Consider the following 18,617-nt stretch of genomic DNA (forward strand, 5'->3'; position numbering starts at 1 on the left):
TCTCCAGCGCTGCACTCGACTCAGTTTACACTAATGGAAATGTAACAGCATGGCAGTTCCCTTTTTAAAAAACCCCAAACGACCCAACCCCCACATTTAGGAGACTGAACAGTTTGCTACTAGAGGATACTTTAAGGGGAGGGCAGCGCTGTAGTTCATTGTTGTCACCTGCAGGCGCTGAGAACACAGAGCCCAGCACAGGATCACCAAGCCGCAGGCAGCGCCTCGGTCACCGCACCGACTGCAGCCACCAACCCCCGCCGATCACAGATTACAACACCAAAGCCAGTGCTGGAGCCAAAAACAACTTCTTAACAGACCTATTCTGAGTATCTCTGAATTTTCTACGTTGTAAGGCAGACTAGAGTACACATTCATTTCCAAGTCTTCTCTGTGTTTCTAAAGTCTTAAAAATGACAACACTTGAAACACTTTCTTGAATTAAGATTGCAATGCAGATTTCAAAAAAAGGCTGAGCCTAAAATCCTACAGCTCAAAATTAGTGATAAATGACTATTTTCTTCTTTCCTTTAAAAAAAAAAACTACCAAAAAATCTCCCCTTCTTGCTATCGTGACAGTTTGAAAAAAAGCAGCAGAGAACAGAAAGTAAATTACATAAACATTTGTAACAGCAATGGCAGGAAATAGTGAACTGGTATTAACACATAAGTACCCCCTACAAAACAGGATCCTAAGCCCAAATTCAGTTCCTCACAAGTTTGTTCCAGCTGAAAGGGTAGCTATGCTGGGATCACGAGCTCTAATGCCTGCCGTTGTCTGTCTAGACAGCATTTCTGACATTTCCTGACCATAGCAGGAAAGGGAATCTCCTGTTCCTAGCCTCAGAGGAAGTGTATTTTCTGTGCCCATGAAAATGTAAAATCTAACAAAAATTTCCTAGAGATTTCACGCACACTTTTCAAAAGTATTCACAAAGCTTTGCTCATTAAGTGCTAAGAAATGTCTCATTAAGAGCTTACACTTAAAATGAAGGAAGGCTTATGGTGAACTCAGAATTGGTGCAGCAGAGATTTTATTCTGATATCCCTATGACAGTACCTTCCAGCAGAGGACAGAGCAGACACTCTGAGTATCACTCCCTGTAAACAGCATTGCTAACTCTCAAACAGCCTTCTTCCTTATCAGAGGACTAAGCTGTGACTACAATGAATGTTCCAAGATGAAGAAAATAAACACAGAAAACAATCCCCCAAAAACACCAATCCCAAACCAATCACCTAAAACTATAAATTCCAGCACTGCCATTCTTCTAGCAAAATCTTTTTCCAAATAAAATATACACATATTTCATACAATAGAATTCAGCCACTGCTTACCAGATTTGAAGTGAAGCTACAAAACGCCTCCTCTATTTGGGTTGATATATAAGCTATAATCTTTACAATCTATGAAAGAGCACTTCAGGAAGCCACATATAGTTTGCCAGTAGCATCAGGACTTGCCTTCATTTGGCTGGAGCCTGCTTTTTGGTAACAAAGGAATAATTTTGGTGGAGAAGGAAAGTTATAATATGCTGTCAACACTATCACCTTAATAGCCATTGAAAATGTAAAAAATTCATTCCTTGCTGAGTTGCTCAGTGTTCATTTTTGGTTTGGTGACACTGTAAGTTTCCAGCACTGTCATGGCCTACATAAATAGGTAAAAACTATTCCCTACCTTAGATAAGCTGAGGCAATACAACATAATTAAGCCAGTTGTGTTTTATTTTACACCTTCATGCCAGATAGCTGCATTAGTGTTTTCAGAATGGGAACAACAGTCATTTTACAACTGAGGTTATTCTACCAGACCTGGCAAGCAAACTGGGACAAATGCTTCCACATCCCTCTTTGAAATGTAGTTTGTGACCACTGTCATGAACACTCAATCGAGCCAGTCACACACCACCAGCACCACAACCACAGTTCAGGTCTGACACAGCATCCACATCTCGTTAGTAAGCTCCTATTCATGATCGCTGTGTTCAATGGGACAGGCTCCACAAGCTTTATTACTAATGTACTCATCATACAGGAGTGTTTCCTACAGTGAAATGTCACAGAGTTTACTGAAGTTACTGCCTTTGCTACAAAATTATTCCATGAAAAGCATTTTGCTATGAAGCAGGTGTTTTCAATATCTACCTCAAGGACTCGATACTCAAGTTATGCAGAACCTTGAGATCTACTTTCTAAACTGTTTAATAAACATCTCTCCATGCAAGATTGCAAGAAGATGCAGCAGTTCTATGCAGGCTTCACTTCAAGATCAGGGTTTAATTAATATTTTTCTTCTCAGCACTGAACCCTTTAAATGCTTGTGGACTTATTCACTTCCTTTTGTTTCAGGGAAAAGCTTAAGAGCTTTGATTATTTTGCTATTTTAATTAGTTCTTCCAAATACACGAAGGGAAATGGAAAAACTTGGTACTTCCAGCATGCCACACCAGTTATCCTCACCTGTGCATATCCAGCCCATTGGCTGTCCTTGATCTGTCAGTTTTCCTAACCAGAGCAGGTTTCCCAATCAAACTTTCAAAAGTAGCTCAGGAAACAGGAGAGACAAGACAAATACTCTAAGCGTATTTCATATGCTCTACAGTGGGTTACTACGATAGCACGAAAGAACTGGATCTGCATGGGCTAAGACTGTGTAAAATCCAAGAGTATAAATGGCACAAGTCATTCACATCCTTACTGTTTCAGAATATAGACACGGTTTTTCAATTGAAGCAAAGAAACCTGTATGTTTCCCACCCTAAAAAGGACATAACCCCAAGACAGAAATATTTTCTTCTAGCAAGTAAACAGATTATGTTATTTGCAGTAATTACAAAGCTCCTTAAAACAAACCAAAGTCAGCACCAAAGATAAAGGAAACTTTGCCATTGTCTTGAACATTCACAATTAAAAAGCTCTGAATACCTTGTTCAAAGGCTTTGTAAATTCACAATGACTAATATGTCCCCAAAAGCTTAGTGTTCTATATCAACAGAGGTTCTGGGCCTTCTTTTGGGCCCCTAAATACAGCTGACTATTTGCCTACTGACTGGCCCCAGAGCTACTATGTTTCATCATCACTGGGAATTTCGTAAGCATACAAGTTAGATTTCAAGACCTCCTCTTTTTCAGTTTTCCACTGAAGAAAATATAACCAATACTTAAATGCTGAGAGAATATGTATGAATATGAAATCTGGTTTAAATGGATAAAAGGAGCAAGAGTAACTTTTCCTCAAGTTCAAAGACAACATATGGAAGCACACTAAATTAAAGCAATTCTGATAAAAAAGTTCAGAACTTACTTAATACCTACTTCAAACAGTTTCAGAGAAAACAAGAGCCATGAATGACACTGCAGAACTCTGACAAAAGTACAGAAATACATAAGGGATTGTTAAAAATTTAAGGAATAACCTATCTTTATCCTCAGATTCAAAAAACTAAAGAAATTCTGAGAACAACTAAAGCAGAAAACGAAGTTACAGCACAGACAGGTCCACTTCTCCAAAATTAAGCCTTCAGAATATCCTAACCAAAGCTCTTCCTTGAACCAGAAAACTCTTTGGAATTTACAACATTTAGAGGAAAACAGTGATATTTGTATCCTTGATTTTTTATGAGGTATAGGCAGCCACAAAGCACTCAGATTTGTACTTTGGTCTTGAAAAGCCAAGAGGGTTTAGGGGTGGAGGTTTTTTTGTTGTTTTCTGGTCAGAGGTTTTTTTTTGGGGGGGGGGGCGGGGAGGGCTGAGAAGTGAGATGGGTTTTTTTACATTAATAGGATTGTCCTGTGGAAAAGTACTGGTAACTTTAACAGTTTTGCATTCTTTCAAATCACTGCTGATTTAAGATCATACAGGTTTGGTTTTTATTTCTGAATGGTAAAATCTCCTTTAAGGACGGGAAGAAATGCTAATGAATCTACAGTGACAGGAAACATGAAGAAAAAGAATAGCCTCAAGCAGGTAAAAAACAGAGCACTCTTTCCTGCTGAAAATGGCATTCTGGAAAATTACTTTTAAAAACTGAAGGAAAGTTAAGGTAAAACTCTCTGTCATAACAAAAGTGAAACCACAGAGATATTTCTTTGGACAAAAGCACCCTAGCTCCTAGTACTAGTATCACTAAGTTGGAAAAAAACTTTGATCAAAGAAGATCATGGAAACCACAACACAGGTGATCTCTAATTAATCCTCCCTTCTTTATATTTACATCCTTTGAAAATAGCATGCATCAGCACACTTCAGGAGCAGCTTACTTGCTGCTGATGGACCTAAAGCAAAGAAATATATTAAATAGAACTTTATTTAAAACAGCACCCTGTATCATAAAGATCAAAGCAATCACCTTGCAGAAGTCAAACAAACCTATTTCTCTCTAAATGACCCAAAACAACTAAAACCCCCAAACTAACTCATCATTAATGCTCCAAATTACATGAAGGAAGGTCCTGCTGTGATACTGCAGTACTTCTTATGCAAAACTATCAACTCAGCTCTCTAATTTCCTAATGGACATAGCTGAACTTCTGAAATAACTAAGGAACATGGATGCCTTCAGTTTTACTGAATGTCAGTACATTATCCTAAATATTGTCTTCATTTAGAACTTTGTATGATGTTCCAAAACACAATATTCCAACTTTAAATTGGTTGTCTATATACAAATATTGATAAATATCTGTAAAGATATACAGACAAAGAAACACAACTGCTTATTTGTTCTTGACATAACTCCTCACTAGACAAGTCAACATCTCTGCTCACCTCTGGTAACACTTCATTGGACTAAAAAAATGGAAGGCAAATTCCAAAGTTGTTTTTAGTGTCTAAAAGACATTTCTAAAAATGAATTATCACAGTACCTGCATGGTATTTTTAGAAATACTGTGACGTTTCAGTTATATAGGAACCTGAATGGCTTCTCCCAAGCATAATTTCTATTTCTGCACTCTCCTTTGTGCAAAAATACATTATACCTTTTAGTGCTCATTACTGCTGGTAAAACACTGAAAAGCAATAGCAGTCCTACTGCTGTAGTAGAGAGAGATACCTGGAAACAGTTTTTTTCAGGACAAGCTGTTCTTCTTCCTCTCCAAATCTTACACATGCCAGGAAAGAAACAATCTCTCTCATCCACCAGCTCTTTCAGCCACACGTACAGCAGTGAGAATCGCACTGAACATCCCCAGCAAGCCTCACCACCTCCAAAGTCTGGGAACAAGGGCCTGGCATTTAGGGGAACATAGCACAGACCACTAGTGATGTACTTACTCCAAAACACTAACAACAGGAAAGGTCTCTAAGATTCCATGCTAAAGCAGCTCACCAACAAGTCAACTACTTTTCATCACCTGAATCACTACTGTCCAACACAGTCAAGACTTTACAAGGACACAGAAGAAGCCAATCGCTATCCTAAACCACTTTTGTATGAAAACAAGTTAAATAAAACAAATGCTCAGTAGTTTCCTCAAAGCAAAGATCTAGAAAGATCATGGACAGTACTTGCTTTCTTCGGTTTACGTAACACACAAGCAACCTTTCCACCTTTGTTTCTGTAGCATTTCAGCTCAGCTTGCATTCCAGACATTCAGTTCTACTCCCTCCCATTTTGTAATTGCTCCAAACCCTTCCAATTTTTTCACTGTGGCTTATCTAGGTTAATTCACCATAACATACCTCCCATATCTCTGAGGTAAAAGGGGAAACAACTTACGTTTCCCCTTTTACCTCAGCAAAAAAACTGCCACAACGTAATATTTTTCTTTGTTAATAACTACCTGATTACCTGATTAGGGAGTTTTAACAGCCATTTTGTTCTCAACTTTCTACAATATGAGAAACCGTTTAAAAAGTCATTTCAGAATGCTAATATTCACTACAATTCATACACGGTGCAGTTATTTTCATTACATGCCACAGAGTCTCAAAGTTTTGCCCAAGAACACAAAAGATCAGGCGATTTCAATATGTCAAGAAGCATGGTATGAAAAAGGAAGCAAAAGAGGGCAGAGTACTCACTTCAGTGTGGGAGAGAACTGCGAGAAGCCAGCTGCAGGACTGCCACTTCCCACTCCCTATGATAGCACACACAATCAAGACTTTCTCACAGACACACTCACAGCTATGGTATTAAAACAAAAAACCCAGCACTTCTTTGTGAAGAAAAAAAGTTATTTACACTGGAATTTTGCAGGCAGAGCCTGTCCTCTGTTGAAAATATTGTTTCTAAAACCAAGCTGACTGGGTAGCAACAACAAAAACACAGCTGTTGGGAAAAAACACCCCTCCTCTGCCCTCCCTACCAATTATCACAGGGAGAACACAGAATCTGGTGTCTGGTGAAGGCTCCTAAGAACATTCATAAGAATAGAAGATATTATTATAAGCATAAATACAATGACCTACATAAGAATAAACACAATAATAAATACAACAACCTACCACCTCTGTTTTGGTTGCTGGGAGCTTAACTTTAGGATACAAATTCTATAGATTACCACCCTCCTATGACTGAAAAGAATAAATTCAGAAAACTAAGTTAATTTCCACACTCTTCTGACTGAAAAGGATAAATTCAGAAAACTAACTTGATATCTGAGACAGTTCCTGAAAGTGAACAGTCACAAAACTGTTGTATATGCCCACATTTGAAGATGAACAAAGGTACTGGCAACAAACATTATAAACATTGAGGGCTTTCCAAAAGCAAGCACCAAAAATGTATCACATAGTGCTCTTAGGAGAGCTGAGTAGAAGCAGAAGCAAACGGCAGAAATATACAGAGGACAACCACTCCAGAAAATAAAAACTGAAGCTAAAATAGAAAAAAAAAACCTATCAGCCAGAACACCCCAACCAAAACAATGAAAACCCTAACGATAACCACCACCCATCATCCACTGACTGCAGCCAGGCAAGTAACAGACAGCAGCCACTTCCCACCAGCAGCAGCAAGGAGCAGATTCAGAGCTGCCATGCTTTACCAGCAGACATAAGGATCAGTTTTCCAAAAGCAGTCACCTGACCTCCTGTTGTATGCCTTTTCTGGAAAACTCAGCCCTGTCCCTAGCAAAGAGCCACACTGGGAAAGCAGATGGGATAAAGCACAATTCAATGCCATCAATGTACCAAAATATTATTCTGTGAAAAAGCAGGAGGGACTCATTTCTACATTTCAATGATTACATTTGCTAAGGAATTCCTTGTCTTTCACTCAAACTAAAAATGGATGCATCAGGTAAAAGCCTGTAAATAAAGGTAAATTACACAAGAAATACTTTGCTGTGAAAAGTATTTTTACAAATGGGTGCTAACAGATGGTCCAGAAAACAGGGAAGGTACAATGATCTCAATTCATGACTTCAGCTACAACTGGACCAATCAGTAAGGCACCTGAAATTCCTCCCATCCTGTTTCCCAAAATGCACCTTTTCTCCTGTTCTACTGCTTTGTAAAAATGAACATTATCAAGTAGCCATTTAAGGCAAACAAAACCTTTTGAACAGTCATTTTGAACAAGCATTTGAACAATCATTCAAATGCTCCCAAAATAGTGTCCCTTTATGAAGAAAAAAAGTCCAATTAAGTATGATAAGTATTTAACTTGTAGCATTCAGCATACCGAAAAGTTACAACACACTAGCAATGGGCCTGAATTATTCCTAAACCCAGCCATCTGACCTTTATTCTGATTTAAGCCTGAACTTCATATAAACTGGATTAAGTTTCAAGAAATACTGAATTACTAAACAGCCCATCATCCTTAAACTAGTTAATTATTTGTAAGACAAAGCACTCAATACCAATCAATAAACATCAATTAGAGAATTCCATTTCCAGTATCTGGATTTAGTATGAACCATCAGTTCCCATACCAAGAGCATTACAATTACTTCTCCTGGAGTGAGAGATCTCTGTAATCCCAAGTTTGCTCAGACCTGTTATGTCAGTTAACATTTAGTGCAACCAGAACAGACACACACACTGTTAAGCCATTGTCTTCCCCCATTTAACCTCACTGGCAATGTAAGGGCACGGCTGCAACATTTTGTCAACCTAACAGCTGCTGTGTACAGCTGAACAGTGACAGGAAGGCAGAACAACTGGATTTAAAAGGAATTATTTTATATCAAATTATTTTACAATATATTTGACTGTGGAATTTTAAAAAAGCTCACTCTCCTCCTCTACCACTATGGGTAAATCCTGTAGATTCTCGGTAGACTTTGTACCAAGACGAAATATTCACTACACAACACTGAATTGCAGACTAGGTAAGTAACAGAGCCTATCATGCTTTTTCAAATCTTGAAAATAACACATATTAGAAGTTTATGCAAACTCATTACATGGTCTTTCTTGATGGTGAACTGTGATTTGAGCATCAAATTACATCCCACAGGACTACTGCACTATAGAGATGCACAGTATTTGCATCTCGTTTTACAAGGCCATTTTACATCCTTGCCATCAAACAGCTTTTCTATAATTCTGTGAACAATGTGGGCTACTATCACTGCTTGCATAAAAGGTTCCTATTAATTGATCTAGGCACACAATGTATACAGGCATTAACGTTTATGTGAGCTTTCTGTCTGGGTTTTTTGGGATTTTTTTAAATTAGGCATAAAAAGGATATTTTTTCAAGATACTACAAACTTAGGAAATCCTTTAACTCATTCTGAAACAGTATCTTTATGTTTATCAGCCAGAGTGACCAATAATCATAATTTCCACAGGTAACTTAAGCTCTTTATGCAGTACCAATATAAACTTACACCTACAATAGTAAAAAAACGCAGCAAGGAAAAACGTTAATTAACAAAAATCAGATTATAGATTTGGCTTATAGGCAGAGTGCTCAAGAAGACCAACAAATATCTTTTCAGAGATGACAAACTGGTTTTGGTTCATTTCACCAGGGATTCCTTTACACTTTGAAGTAGGGTAGACACTATTTTCATCTGAACAAATCTGGTTTTGGAGGTTATGCCAAGTTTACTCAGTCTCAAAATCAATTTAAATGAGTGCAGCATTGTTTAATTTCATTGTCATTTTCCCAATCTCTGAATACATAATACAAAATGCTCTGCAATCCAGAGCACAAAGGAAACTAATTGAATGTGGCTTGTAGTAACTAATATTGGAGCAATGCATTTAGCACAAAAAGAATAAAGGGAATAAAGCGAGTATCTTCAGGCAGCCCTCTGATAGCCACATCACTTGAACTTTGCTAAAGATAAAAAGTTGCTTGAAAATGTAAAAATATGAGGACAATGAATCAGCAGCTGTTCAAAAATCTTTAATTCAAACCAACTTCAGGTGAAGCTGCTGAGCAAGTGACTTTACTATTCTGTATTTTCTCCAGTTTTAAGTTCTCAGAGCTTTAAAAACCTGAAAGGGTTTGAAACTAATAACTGTTTGTGAACTTGTGTGTGCTTTATTACTGTTGAGAATTTTATTCATTTTTCAGTTCCATTTACTCCACAAATTACTTGAAAAGGCTTGAATTTAAAAACTATAGACACTGGTAGGCTGTGCCAATACTCACAAGCTTAAGCACAAACTATTGCTCAAAAAACTCCACTAACAACCCTTGACTTCAGTGTCCATATGAAATTCAGGTAAAGTCAAAGGCATTGCCATTCTTGTTTAATATCTTGTTTATTCAGCTGCTGATGCTCCTATTACAGTCAACCTTTTCTGTATTAAATAACCTCACAAAGATGCTCCAAGTGGTCAGTGCCTTTTTCTCCTCCTAGCCAGGTCACCTGGTGAGAGTTCAACTACCTTTCTGCACTAAGAACTTTCAGATTTTCCTAGGCATATTCCTCCTAGTGCTACTAAGCATAAATCAGACACTGGACTTCATGAAACTTCAAAAAAGAAAGAAGTCAGAGTAGTACACCCTTGGTTGTTTGGTTGGTTTTGGGTTTTTGTTTTTTTTTACAGTGATATTCACCCAGGACTTTTTTTTTAATTAAAAAAAAAAAATCATGCAGAGTGAACAAAAGAAAAAAATGTATAAAAGGACAAGTTAAGTCTCTTTGGTGACATTATGGGGGCTTTCCTCTACAAAATTCCTCTTCCTTGGGTAGGTCTTTTTAGTAAAAATGAAATCTGTAGGAATGAATACTAGATATCAGAAGAAACTATTCTAAGAAGATATTCTGAAGATTATTAATTTCAATTCTCACTGTATTTCTTGTATAACTCTGCACCATTTTCCTCTGCAGTTACATTAAGCAGGTTTGCAACATCAGCTTTAAGTCAGTGTAACAGGATTGTCACACTGCACTGCTGTCTGATGCACCCTGCTAAAACTCCTCTCCAATACGAAAACTGCTGCATTTTCTCTGCACCTAAGTAACCCACTAAAAGCTTCCCCAGATTTACCCTGCATTGTCTGATTAGTCCATTTATTCTGTTCTCAAATCACTAACCTTGCACAAGTCAGGTAGTAAAGAATTCTACACAGAAGAATTAAGTTACCAAAACTCTGAAGCCCTCCACTGTGAAGAATCTTCTCTTTAAAGTTTGTTTTATGATTTGAACCAAAAATTATGTTGCAACTTGTATTAAAAACCCTGTCAATTAATTAATGTGTTAATTCATTACTCTATACAACAGGAAATGACTTCTCACTCTAAAATCTGGTGCACATTCATTCTTCATTTGCGTTTGAAAGCAAAGTTCCATGACACAATCTTCATAATTAAATTATGCGCTGGAAAGGGAGGCAGGAATCAGAATACCACTGCAAATGAGCTTTGGTTAAAGGGCTAGAGCTGTACAGAACTGATGAAAACCTATTTTGATACATCATACTTGTTTTCCATGACCACTCGACTTGTCAGTTTACAGACCACACTACCACGACAGAGGTACTGCCAACAGGCTGAAGGTTACACACAAGCCTTAAGAAGAAAAAAAACTTTCTACATTTCACACCCGTTCCATTTGTCAAGATGATGCTCATCACTGCAAGCTGGTAACACAAACTTTGTCAGAGAAACCACCAGATCCTGAAGCTGTTGGGAGCCCGAACACACGATTTTGGTACCTGAACCGGTAACTTTTCCCTCGCTGTTGTAAACCATCTCTGCGCCGGGAGCTCTACCACCGCTCCCGGAGGGCACACCGGCCAGCGCCGCGGCGGGCCGGGGACTCGCCAGCCCTTTGTACCGACACCAGGCGTTTCAGAGCCTGTCCGCTTCACGCCAAGAAGTAAGGGAGCGAAGGGGAGGGTGAGGAGCGTACGCTCCCCCTGTCCCAGGACGGCAGCACAACCTTTCCCGGGCTGGCCGCCAGCAAAGGGGGGCAGCGCGGGCGGGACCCGCACCAGGGAAACGCTCGGCGGAGCACAAGCGGCCTTGCGGGACCCGCCGGGGCGGGCGGCGGCAGGGCACGAACGCCTGCGGGCCCCCAGGGTGACCCCGGCCACTCTCGAGCGACGGCACTGTCCCGCCCGGCCGCCCCCGCCCGCGGGCCATTACCTGGCTCCCGCGGCCGCGCTGCCGCCGGCCCGGCCCCAGGCCCCGAGCGGCGGCCCCGGGTTGCCCAGCTCCTCCGCGCCTGGCAATGGCGGCGGCCCCGCTCCCCCTCCCCGCTCCGCGCTCACTGGCTGCGCCGCTTCATGTGACCGAACAAAACCCTCCTCGACACAGCCCTTTGTGTCCCGCCCGGCCGGGGCACCGGGAACGCCGCTCGTCGGCTCGGGGAGGTGGCGAGGGGCGCTTGTCGGGACGGAGAGGCGGCAAGGCGGGCTGCAGAAGGAAGGGCCGGGGAGGGCAGCGCCTGCCGCGGCCGCTCGGCCTCCGCCACGCCGCCGCCGCCGCCCCGGCCCGGCCACTTACCGCGGCGCGGGCGGCTGCGGTCGAGCCGCGGTGCCGCACCAGGTCGGAGGCGGCCGCCATGTTCCCGATGCGGCAGGATGGGGCAGAGCCGCCTGCTCCTCCACCCGCCGCTAGGGCGGGCGGGCGGCCGCCCGGCCCGGCCCGGCCCGGCCCGGCCCGGATTGGGTGGGCGCCGCTCGGCCCCGGCCCGCGCCTCCCGGCCCGCAGGGCCCTGCGCCTCCCGCTCTCCCCCTTCACTCCGCGGCCGGGCGAGGGTGGCGGGGGCGCGATACAAAAAACTAATCGTAACGGGAAACTCACGGGCTCGCCGGGCTGTGCGTCACGCCGGGGTTACGTCCTGCGCGCACCGTCGTGACGTCATCGCGCATGGCTCCCGACCGCCCCGCCGCTCCGCGCGCGTCTGCACGCACACACGGGCGCACGCGCCCCGTGGTGGGCGAAGGGCGCACGCGCACGGCATCCCCTCCCTGCCCCCGCAGGGAGCGCGCGCCTCGTCCGGTCCCGGGAGCGGCCCCGCCCGCTCGGAGGGAATGGGCCCCCCCCACCGGGCTCGGAGGAAATGTCGTCCCCTCCACCGGGCGGCTCCCCAAACGCGCCGGGCGCACAGAGCCGGCTGCCAGCGCGGCCATCGCCCGCCCTGCGGGCTGCCCTTCCCACAGGCCTGGGGAAGCGGGTCAGGTGCGGCAGGATGTGCGCCGGGGCGTTCCCGAGGCAGAGGCAGGCTCAGGATGCTGCGGCCGGTGCCGGGGGCGCGGGGAACCTGAGCGCAGCGGGAATGCCCGGAGGGCGAGAAGCCATGAGGTGACAAAAAGACACGTTCGGTGCCATTCTCTCCTCAGACTAATGCTGCTGAAGCGAGCCCCGGCTCACAGAGGGAATTCTCCCGCAGTCAGGGGAGAATGCTAAGTGCGTAGAGACTGCTTAGATGAGTTAATTTTTTCCCTTCAGACTTGCCGGGCCCGGGGGATTTCACACTCGAGTGAGAAGCTGATAAAGGCAATGTTAGAGGTGTGATCGGTGGTCAGAGTGCTCAGGGACACGACAGATGTCAGGAGAGAGAGGAAGAGGAAAAGGAAAAGCACGGCAGATATAATTCAAAAGGGGGGAATAGGTAGAGCCAAGCACTGTCAATCGTTCCAGCCTCTATTCTCAGAGAAGTACTGAAGCAAATAATCACACATCTTTAAGTACATGATAGCTAATGAAGTGGTAAGTTACAGCCAACATAGATTTGTCAAAAAAATCACATCGAGCAAACTCGTCCCAAGCTGTGACAGAGTAACAGGCCTTGGATGTGAGTAGTGCTCAGTTGGTTATGGCTTGACTTACGTCAGGTTTTTGACACCGTCTCAGAGAAGTCTGAATTCAGCAAGCAAAAGACATAACATAATGAAATGACTGCAGAGGTGCAAAATTACATCAGCAACGTTTCACTATGACAAATAACAGGACAGCAAATACGGCTGGGTGAGTATGCCGTGACTGTGGTCCCAAGTCTAATTATATATGTGACAGAACACAGTTTACATGGATTGGATCTGCCAACAATGCCAGACTGGCAGAGCTGGAAGCATGTTACAGAACAAGAAAAGAATTCAAAACCTTTCTGAAAAAATAATTGCAGAAATATGATGCAATTGAATAAATGCAAGTGCCAACTTCAACATTTAAGCAGGAAAATAACAATTGCACAATTGCAAGACTGGGAACAGATGAATAAACACCAGGTTTACAGAAAAGGGGCTGGGGATCAGAGTAAATCACAAACTGAACATGCATCAACAATGTCACACCGTTGTGAAGAAAGCTGCAGTACAGAGAGATGCATAAACAGAACTGTCATATCTAGGACATAGGAAGAGTTCCTCATATTTAATACTGGTGAAGCCTCATCTGTGTGCTCAGATTTGGCCTCTGCATTTCAAGAAAAATTTCTTTCAAAAACTTCCAGTAGAAGACCGTACAAGGAAGGGAGGGGGAAAAAGTCACCATTTCAAAAGATGTGACCCTAACTGAAAATAGGAATGCGTGGGATTTTTTAGTCTAGAGAATAAAAGAGCATTGGGAGAAAAATCCATTGTTCACTGCATCCACTGCAGACAAGGAAAATGTAACAGCTTTAAATTGTACTGAGAAATTTCATTTAGAAATTAGGAACGGTTCTGTTGCGATATGGATAAGTAAAACTGGCATATATTCTCTACAGAATCCTGGAAATGGTATTAGTATGGTTTTTAATATTAAGTTAAATATCTATAAGGAAAACATAGAAGAATTTGACTGCTGTGAAGTAATGGAGGCACACTGGGTTATAATTGTTTTCAGCATAATTTTCTGTAGCTGCAGTTACTATCCAGATACCTAGATATCTGTTCTGATCCTATTTTTTTCTGACAAAAGTGAATCCCAGAGGCATTTAAACATTTAATGTGTTATCATGATCTAATGCACAGGTGTAGATATCCCCTTTGGGAGTCTTTGTCATGTTACAATCAGTATAGTTGTGTGGCAACATATGTCACACGCTCAGCTAATTTGCTAATTTATAAATTTTATATATCACTATAAATTCCACATTTAAATATAATTTGTGTGTTAGTGCTCATGTAACCATCATCTTTCACAGCTTTTGCTTTTCTTTGTTTTTTCTCCATGGTACCAGAGGCTAATTTTCCCCAAAATCCATTAAATTCAGGGGTTTCTCTGGAGCTTGCCAGTTAGGAGAAGGCAGTGTGAGTGGTTTATGTTGCGGGACTGAGACCCACAAAACTCAACTCATTAGAGATGACTAAAAGGCCATTAAATAGGCCAATTTTCAATCTCCACTGAGTTAGACTGAATTCAAACTGATAGCCCACAGGCAGAAGGCTATGAATTTCATTAACAGTACCCCAAAGCATTCAGGCCCCTAATGAGTGCTAATATTATTCTTCTGAGAATTAAGCTTGTTTTCTGAAAATATACATTTATAAAATCGAGTTCCAATTATTTTGGAGCTTGTAAGAACAGTTTTTCCACTGCTCTTAAACAAAAGAAACATTATCATCTTGTGCAATCCACAGATTCCTTCTAAGATTCTTACATTATATGTGCTCCACATAAACCAAAATACAAATAATAAAAATGTGAAAAAGCAAATATTAATCCTAGCCCTATGCTTCTTGCTGAAAATCATATATTTTATTGCACAACATTATTTTAAGGTTGTCACACTTATTTAATTTAAATATATGTTATCCCATAGACAGTAAGATTTAAGGAACAGCAATTCTTGCTTTGATTCTGCAATTGATAACTGAAGGAAATCACCAAATTCCATAAAAGTATTAACTTATAGAAGATGCAATGCTTTATTAGATTTCCCATCTATTTGTGAACAAGCAAAATGCTTAGCATAACAAAACCTGAACTGCAGTTCTAATGCTGCCAAATCCCACAATTTATTAATAATTTAAAGATATCAAGCAATTTTTTAATCTCTCAACTTAATACTTGAACTAAGAGGCCCAATTCCATTACCACTAGTGGATTCTTAATCTGTGGATCAAAAAATCCACATTTGGTGTGAATGAATAAAGAACATAAATGCAATATTTCATTAAAATGGCGGTGTGGTAAAAGATTATGTCCAGTGGTGTCAGAAGTCTTTTTTGATTTCTAATTCCACTTCTGTTGCCATTTACAGTATGTGAAAAGTGGTAGATGATCTTAAAGGTTGCCTGATGGATTAAGAAGACTTGAGAAATAGACACAAAATGACACAAAATTGGGATTGCGTGTCTGCACGACATAGAAACTTTAGAACCAGTGAAGCATTTTAATGTCAGTAAAGGAACATGTATGGCCAGTAAAGAACAACACAATAGGGTCCTTGAAAATCAAGCCAGATACTGCACAGCTGGCTTTCTGTTTGCAGGAATTCTGGCTGTGGCCTGTATTATTCCTCCACCAATGCAGACAAGGCCTAATAAGGGTTAAAACAGCATTTGAAAATCTCCTGAGAGAATGATGCTCCTAGTTCCTCCTGATCTTCAACATGGCTATAAAAAGCTTAAACCAAGGCAGGTTCTTTCAAGTTAGCAGCAAAGTATGATTAACTGGAACCAATTTAGAACTGTTTCTTCATATAAACGTTTTTGTAGCTGAAGCTGCAGAAGGAGAGTTGGAAAATGTTTAAGCTGAAGCATTTTGAATGAAAGAAGACTGCAAATGCCTCCTCATAACACATAGCAAAATCCCAAATGCCTGGAGGGAAAAACTTTTTAATGATAATTTCTTACATTTATATAGCACCTTTAATTCCCTAGAACCCCAAGCACTTCATTAACTCTATGCAAAAAGCTTCACCATGGAAATATAGCCACTATATGCATCATTCCTTGAAAATTTCATATTCAGTTGACATATATTCTGGTTATCCTGTGTACCGCAAACAAAACAACAACAGACAAAATATTAAACTATATAATTTTGAGTTATAGAACAATTTAAGGCTGTATGGTTTACAAAATGCTGTTCTGTAATGCATACATCACATTTAGCCCATTAATTTTCCTTCTCCATTAACTATTTCAATCTCATCTTTATACCATAGCCCTTGGTAGAAAATTTTGTCTTCCATAATATTTTAAAAATTGAAATGATTCTTGATGGCTGAATTTCAGACAAAAATGGTCTCTATAGGAAAATGTATCATCTTTTATGAAATACTCTACTATAGTCAGAAAAAGTAGCGTTTTTGAGTACCTGAGATATAGTGATGGGATTTTTTTGAGGTGATATGGTTGTACTAATAAAATCCTTATCTTTATGCATAAAGTTTGTCTTGTCTTTGCCTTTAGACCCTTGTAACTACAAAAACAAACACACAGAAACATGATATGAAAGATATCTGTATTTCATTGCTCAACTTGCCACAGAGTTTTTTTACACTCTACAGAAATGTTTCGGGTTTCTTGGCCTTTCTTACAATGACATAATGCTGATTTCACTAATATCCATGAATTTAGGAACTCAATGTACTGGTTGTTTCAACAAACAGTAATCAACATTATTTCAACTGAAATATTAGAAGAACTAATAAAAATTATTTGGAGCAGTTTGATTTATTTCAATATTGTAAAAACAAAAAGGGGGAAGATGACTTTTCCTAATCTTTTTTTTTTCTGCTTGAGTTGTTGATTCATGTTTTTTGCTGGCTTGTTTTTTTCACAGGCCCTTCTGAGATACAGTTGTCATGTTAATTAAAGAGGATTGTCTCATCTATTTTTCAGACAGAACAAAAAAAGTATTTCATTTATAAATTTAGTCTCTGCCATAAATCAAGATATTCTAGTCATCTTTGTCAATATGAATTAAACTTTTAAAATTACCAGTAAAATAATAAGAGATCAGTAAGAACATATAGATAAAATGAAAACCACTAACCATGAAACCTATGTCTCTCTTAAGAGTGATCCCAAGACAAGGTTAGTCCTGAAATAAAGTATTTTGCAACAGAAGGGTGTCTAGACAGCGTGCCTAGGTGGATTGCCTTTAGAACTGCCCTACTGTTGTGTGTGTTTGAAATCTCAAAGATTGCTCAGATTACATAATAAAGACAACTGCCACTGTTTTCTCACTGCTCAGCTTCTGTCCATAGGCAATGGTACAAAAATTTCCGTGCCTGTTGGTCAGACCTGCTCCCCTTGGCCAGGCCTGTGCTTGCAATTACAAACCAGCTTTTGTCAGGACAGCAGCTCGTTCCCAGCTTCCCACAGTCGTCTCCTGTTCTCAGTCTCACCACTATGGAGTGTTCCTGTCATCCACCACCCATCAGAGGGGAGCAGCTGCTGGGGCAGCGCTGCCTGCCTGGCACACCAGGCTCCATTCTTAGCTGTTCCACAGGTACCACCACAGTAAACATTATCAATTACAAATCCTGGATTAATTATCAATAATCATTAATTGACCTTAGCTCTTATGCTCATTTTATTTCATCAGGTGTTACTCTAATTCATCCTCCAAGACAATAACCAAGCTTAGATCTGTGTTCCTTTCAGGAGGATCTGCCATCTCTCTTCTCACAGCTGAGTTACTGAGCTCAAGTCTCACAGAATTCAAAGATCACAAGAAAGCAGATTAGAGTGGGAAAATACCACCATACATTATAACACTGACCTTCTTAAAAACATTGCATTGCCTTGGAGAGTTGCCATTTGCATCATACATAGGAAGCATTAATGTATGAAAATATGCTACGAGTAACAAAACCATAACAGGTTGCTTCCTGAATCTGTTGATTAATTATAATTTAGTATGAGAGGAAGAAAGCAGTGGCAATAAACTGGCCTTCAATGGCTGATGGAAAAGGACCTAGATCTAATAGGTATAAATTATCATAGCTCTGCTTAACTTATGATTCAGTTCACATTATAGTGCCAAATTGATACACAGGGATCAGACAGACATAGTAATTTCAAGATCCTTGTTTCAAGTGTCCTGGTAGCCTCAACATCCCCCTGCAGAGGTCACAGCATGAATGAATCCAGCTCCTACCACTACGGGCCACACGCTGGACCTTTGTAACGACTATGCTGTGCTGGCAGACTTCTAGTGATGAGAGGGAAACTGCACTAGGCCTGACAGTGTCACATTCTGTCTCCTTCAAGGTGTGTCATCCCACTTCCCACATCCACATCTGTGACTAGCATCAGGGTCACACCCGTGGCTGCAGCGTGTATTAGAGACCAGAGCAATGTCAATGTGGAGAA

The 18,617-nt window shown here is 41.0% G+C and overlaps 1 protein-coding gene across 10 annotated transcripts in view; it reads right to left on the minus strand.

Annotated features, from left to right (window-relative positions):
- The window catches only part of ZNF644 (zinc finger protein 644), a 76,977-nt gene that overhangs the window by 36,320 nt on the left and 22,040 nt on the right, over nt 1-18,617 (minus strand). For 4 of the 10 annotated variants that reach the window (XM_050977789.1, XM_030226737.2, XM_050977782.1 and 1 more), the window contains exon 1: nt 12,166-12,285. The exons of 3 other annotated variants lie outside the window; for them this stretch is intronic. The gene's annotated coding sequence lies outside the window, so the exon portion shown is untranslated. Of the gene's footprint in view, nt 1-11,072; nt 11,092-11,865; nt 12,122-12,165; nt 12,286-18,617 lie in introns of those variants that run through there. 3 more of the 10 variants (XM_050977783.1, XM_050977781.1, XM_050977787.1) reach the window with 3 other exon arrangements.

Source organism: Serinus canaria, chromosome 8 (genome assembly GCF_022539315.1).
Source record: "Serinus canaria isolate serCan28SL12 chromosome 8, serCan2020, whole genome shotgun sequence".
Lineage (NCBI taxonomy): Eukaryota > Metazoa > Chordata > Aves > Passeriformes > Fringillidae > Serinus > Serinus canaria.